The following is a 6,384-nucleotide window of genomic DNA, read 5'->3' on the forward strand; positions in this document are numbered from 1 at the left end:
ATGATTCCTTTTGATTTGTTTCATTGTCTTTCAAGGGATTAACTATTAGAATTAAAGCAGCCCTCTTCAAACCGCTTTGAATAACCTTACTTAGGTCAAATGCACTACTTGGAAGTAAATTGTTTCATTGCTCTGTTTTCTTCCCCTCTGACAAGTATAATAGCAGAGTCATGCAAAACATTCCATGTACAAGATAAGCAGCAATTTATATTTAAATAAATAATACAAACCACTACAGTGGTTCTTAGTGCCCTGATATTTAATTAAATTGAACAACCTGGGACTTCTACAGCATTAACAAGCCATTAATCACGAACACAGCATACATGCTGATTAGTATACGTATTATTTATGCAAATACATTCAGCAGGAGAGAAGCCCTCGAAACAACGAGGTAATCTTAATTACTAGCATATTTGTAACTGGATGAATGTATTTAAGAAGAATGCTCCCTTTATAACACACACACACACACACACACACACACACACACACACACTACCACATACATAAAAGATGCCAAGCAAGGAGATTCCAGGTTGGCCTAATTCCATGATACAGTCAGTTGGGTTCTTCTACTTTTCACCCTGAAATGGAAAACAGCAAGCCGTCAGGATTTGTAGACGAATATAATAATCAGAACTGTCTTCTGATTAAATAAATTTTACGTCATCAATCACTTGCCTTTTACCCAATTAATCATTTCAATTTGAATACATCTGCATCTCAACAAAATCTCACTAGAAGTGCAATTTTGCGGAAGTTGTAATTCAATCAATAAAGCTAACTTAATTTTAGGCGCTTTTTAACCTTTTTCTTGCTCCCCAATAGAACCAAAATTGTCTCATAAATAAGCACTAGCTCTCAGCTTCACCAATTAATCAACTCAAGCTTTGTGTTGATAAAGCTATCATCTAAACTGATTAAAATGTGAAGCCCTAACAAATAAGACAATTATGAATTATGAACCTGCTGTTATGGAAAAGCAATTACCGAGTGATGATTATCTCTAATTCTATATCACACACCCCATCTGTTGAGGGGGGAGAGACTTTGCGCCCCATATTGGACTTTATGATGGTCAGTTACTGCATCTTTTCCCCTTCATGCCTTCCTTCCGGATGGTCTTAAACTGGAAACCTTGTCAGATGCATTTGCTATAGCACACTCTCCAACATTTCACAGATGGAAACAAGCAATACCCAAATTCCCAAACAGCCAATCCATGCCCCTCAATTACTGATTGAGCCAACCCCGCCACCCTGAAATTACACATTGCTATTCATTCGGTTACATATGCTGTATGCTTGTCATCTGTAATACATTAATTGTAAAGCTAAGAGGGTGAAGAATCATTTGTTGAAAGATATACCAGGAAAAGAAAATTGTCCTCCAATACCAACTGTTCAAAACCTACCTCTGCAGCTGCAGTAAATAAAACAACAGGCTTTGCACTGCGTAGTGCCTTTGTGTTGTAGCATGAAGCTGCATGGTTCAGAATATAGGGAGCTGCTTTATGCCGAATCAGGCTATTGATCCATTTAAGTCAATATTGTCCACACTGGCTGGCAGCAGCTCTCCAGGATTTCAGACTGGAGTCTCTCCCAGCCCTAACTAGAGATGCCAGCAATTGAATCTGGGATCTTCTGTATGCAAAGCATGTTCTCCTTCATGGAGAGCATGTGCTGCGGTGGGGGCCGCCAGGACACTCCAAAGTTGGGGGCGGGCTAATTGATCGTTGGCCACTGATGTGATTGGGGCTTCCCTTGTCGTTGGGAAGAAGTTAATGTTGCCATTTGTTGATTGACAGCCAGAAATGCTAAAACTCCTTGCACGAGGCTAGGGCTTCCTCTTTTCGCCCGTGCAGCGGATTGCCCGTCCCTCCCTCCCTAGAATAGGGTTGTTCACTTTGACCTTGCTATGCCTGCCATGGGGTTGTCTGCTCTTGGGGCAGGGGCCTGGTAGGAATTTTGTCCATCTGGCTGATTGGCTGGGGTCATTTGGTTTTTGCCTACTGCGTAGCAAATCGTCACAACTTGTAAGGTTGTGGTTAGGCACTTGTTTATTGTTTGGTTGGTTGAGGGGGCATGGATTGGCTGTGCCTGCCCCTCTAATGCTGCTGCTGCAAGGGATTCCGTTAAAGGAATTGGGGGCTAACTATTGCTTGTCCACTCTGTCAAGGGGGCTCGGGCCATAGCAATGAGCTCCTGTTTGCATTTGGGGAGGGCTGAGGGCAGGTTCCCTGCTCCATCACTAGCCCCAAGTGTATTCTGAAGTGTATTCCCCCCAAGTGTATTTTCTGACTTTCGCATCGTGCAGAATGTCAGTCTGTCCCCCATGGTGGGGACAGATAGTCGCAACCTAAGCAACCACTCACATTTTTGTATTTTAATAAAGTTGTGGCCAAAATTATGCCAAAAACCTTAAACAAAAATTCTGTGTGATGTGTGAGTTATTGGGGTGGACCTGGGGACCTCGATATGCAAAGTCCATGGCCTATGATCAAGCATTGACCCTTCAGTGTTGAGTGCTGATGCCACAGAGAAACCATGCATCCATTCCCCAACCATTATGACTGAACACTCTAGCAGCTCATGACAAGAAAGGACCCCAAAAGGGACAAAATAGGGATCAGGCAGAAGTATGAGCAAATAAGGACTGTACCCATATTCTGCAGTATGCTTTCTCCTGTCAGCAGTGCTGTGGTCTTAGAGAAGCAAATGCCAGCAAGCTGTACCAATGTACATACAAACATTCCCATGCGAAATCAGGGGCTTCAGTTCCTTTGCATCAATTATTGCTGGAAGTTATACATTTATCACATTTTTCAAAAAAAAATCCTGCAAGACCCTGAAAGCCAGAAAAGTTCTAAGCTTTCTGTTGTTCCAAGGGAAGAAAAATAAAGTGGGGAAGTTTTGGATAAAAGCATACACAATTGATTCCTCCTTCCCTATTTACTGTTTTCCTATAATCATTCACAAAAGCTAGTCATTCAGTAATGCATTATTCCAAATGTCCAACAGCAGCGATAGCAATCTCTCAAGACTTAGGAGTTGAGATAGAAGAAAACATAATTACCATACTGTTTAGCAAGAAATGGTAGGGCTAAGAAGTTCAGTCCTAAACATATGTACCTTGGAGCAAATCTCATAATATTCAATGAAACTTATTCCTAAGTAGACACACTAAGAATTGTGCTTTAAGCATCTGCTACATTTCTGCTATCTTAAAAATATATATAATAAAACTTTCCGTTATCTCTGCTTTTTTTACAGGTAGAAAGGAATAATCCAAACTAGTAGTTTATTTATAATTTTAATGCAATCTTATTCCAAATAATTAAAATCAGCTGGATATTGTGACTTAATTTCATCTATATGTGTGTTTGTCTATAAATTGTTTGATCATTGCAGGATAATGTCAAGATGACTCACTTTGAAAGTACACAGAAAGTAAGAGGAATCATCCACAACCCTAATGCCATTGTAAGTGAGAAATGAAAAATACACTGAAAAGTCGTTGAGAAGGTGAGGAAGTGAAGGAAGTGAATCATTTGATTTTTTTTTTTGGGGGGGGAGTTATATTTGGTTCCTCTTAACCTGATTTTATGACATCTTTCTATCTATATATCAATGAAGACTTCAGCCCAATTTATTTCTTCTGTTGTTCAAGGAACTGTGACTAAGGCCTAATGAGCTATTGTGAAGCAGCATGAATCTTCAACTTGCCCTCAGGTCACAATTAAACAAATGTTATGAAAACACCATTAATTGGAAGCAAATCAAGCACATCTCATTGCACATGTATGAAGGGAGGCTTTTTAAAACTCTCTGACGACAATTGGTAACGGATGTCGGTTTCCAAAATTGATGGAAGAAAACACCCCTTCACTCTCATGGGTCAACTACCAAGGCTACTTGAAGTTGTGTTGAAGGTCCAGTGAGGATGTCTTACTAGCTTCTGCAGACCATAGTTTGGAAACTGAGATTCAGCTTCACATGGACTTCCTTTGCCTCCCTCTTCTCCCATCCCGAGCAATTTCCCCATCCCCTTCCCTTCCCTACCCAACGCTAACCATAATTTCTTGTTGCATGTCCATTATCATTATTTCAAAAACTAGAGCTTGTAATCATGGTTTGAAGTTGGTTTGCAAATTATGGCTATAAGAGAACCACTTGGAATAATGCACATGTAAGAACAAACCATGGTCTATCAAAGCCAGTCGTAAGACATTTTCTTCCCTGAGGCAGAACAGCAAATGCCAACCACCCACTCTCCTCAGTCAAGGTGCTTAGTACCAAAGGCTTATCAAGTTATTTTGGCATCTGAGACAGAAAATCTCACAGACGTCTTTCCTTGGGTTATAATAAATTAAACAATCGGCAATTTCCTTTCTTTTCCATGAGGCCCCCAAATCAGTTGCCCAAAGTAACTGACATACGCTGCCTAGTGGTCAGGCAGGCCCTGCCGTTTATTGCCAAGATGGAAAGAGAAATTTGTTATTTGTTTCATGCCCTAGGACCTTATGATGAAGGGTGGGTAAGAAATCAAATACATAGCAAGAACATTGCTTCAGAGAGGCAGCAACGTGTTCCTATAGCCGACTCCAAATTTGGAAATGATGGTTTTCTAGAAGCCAGTGTCATAACTGCACTGGGCCGTTCAATTATTTGGGTTAGAGAACTGCAGGTTGTTGAGACGCCTGCACGATGATTTTTGCCATGTCCTATTCTTACTCTTAAGTCTGATCCAGAATGGCAATGCTTATGTACGTAATTCTATGTGCTGTCCCTTTATGTCCCCTATTACAACTGTGAGGCCCATATGGCTGTGAAGAAAACCTTGAAAAAAGAAGGGCAATCTTGGGGAGAAATCAGAACTGCTGGGTATTCGGTAGCCAGTGCTTCTGTGTGCTCAGTAGGTCCTTGACCTTCTTGGTGGCTAGTAGAAGTAGATGTATGAATGGGGCGGCCACCTCCCAGTCCTGTGCTGTATGAGGGAGGGGAGTTCCTGTTGCACACAGGGTGCGCCCTTCCCCCTTGAGGGACTTACTGCCCCCAGACAAGAGGTTAATCATTTGCACAAAGCTGCCCCTTATCAGCCAGTCTCCAAATTCCCCTGAGGTCTCCCTGCAGCCTCTTAAGGTAGTGTGATGCCATATTTTAACTTCTAGTGTGAGGTCAGAAAAAATAATGTTATGCCAAAGTTACAGAAAACCAGTATATTCCCTTTGGAGCAAGCTGAAGCATATTAAAATGCCATCCACTTTCTCTGGACTAAACAGTCCCTCAACTTGCCTGCCTCTTAGAAGACTCTTACTCTCAAGTAGCAGCATTTTGCTTGCCTATTTTCCTAGAGTTGCCATATTTCAAAACACCCAAAAAGGGGATTTTTTTTATTTACTTGTCTAAGATCCAGGGCAAAGCAGCGCTTTTGGGAAATTCCCCCCAGACTTCAATCCCGCCTTTGAAATCCCGGTAATATCCGGGAAAATCCAAACGCATGGAAGCCCTAATTTTCCAGGTTTGCAAAGCTGGAAATTCACTTTGGGGAAAAATTCACTTTGAATTTCCTGCCTCATTGCTGTCTACTTGTTCACACAGATTCCCCTGTTCTAGCACATGCTCCTCCCATTGGGTTACAAGGAAGTTTGGCTTTCTAACTTTCCTGCCCTCTGACAGAAATGTGCCACATAGGTTAATGGAGTTTCACTACCTTGATATTTGAGCCTCTGGGAATTTGCTAGGTCTCCAAGTGAAGGCTGTAATGGACAAACAACGGACAAACAAGATAGACATGTGAAAGACAGGAAAAAATATGGACACCTCTAAGATATGCAACAGTCCACACAAGCAGCACAGGATAACAAAGTCCAATTCCTTCACAATAAGAAATATATAAACACAAAAATATACAATGTTGTATATGGAACTTTGCTTATACTGCTATGGAGTATGCACTCATGCAAAGGATTTGGAGTTCGCTTCCAAATTATGGACTGAAATAATAAGTGTACTTTCATAGTAAACTTAATAGCCTCCTTTAGTTTGCTTTGGTCTCCTATACCGCACAGCTGAATCTGGGCAGGGGAGAGTCTACTATACACACAGTGATGTAATTGTGCAGGGTTCTTTTCTAAAGAAATCTAATTGCATATAATTAAACTGATTGCATGAAATAGCTCATGATTTTATGGAACAGTTAAACAAACCTGTGAAAACAGCAGTTATAAAGTGAACTCACAAAACCTAACACAATCTGTAGTAAAAGACAAAATTGTATAAACATATTAGGTAGAATTCAACATTGCACTAGCACAAAGGTTCTGTCTGCACAATAATTGCAGCTTGCCAGATGGAATGCTGGTCTGGGAGTTCACCCCTC

This window comes from Podarcis melisellensis, assembly GCF_964234715.1.
Source record: "Podarcis melisellensis genome assembly, chromosome: 1".
NCBI lineage: Eukaryota > Metazoa > Chordata > Lepidosauria > Squamata > Lacertidae > Podarcis > Podarcis melisellensis.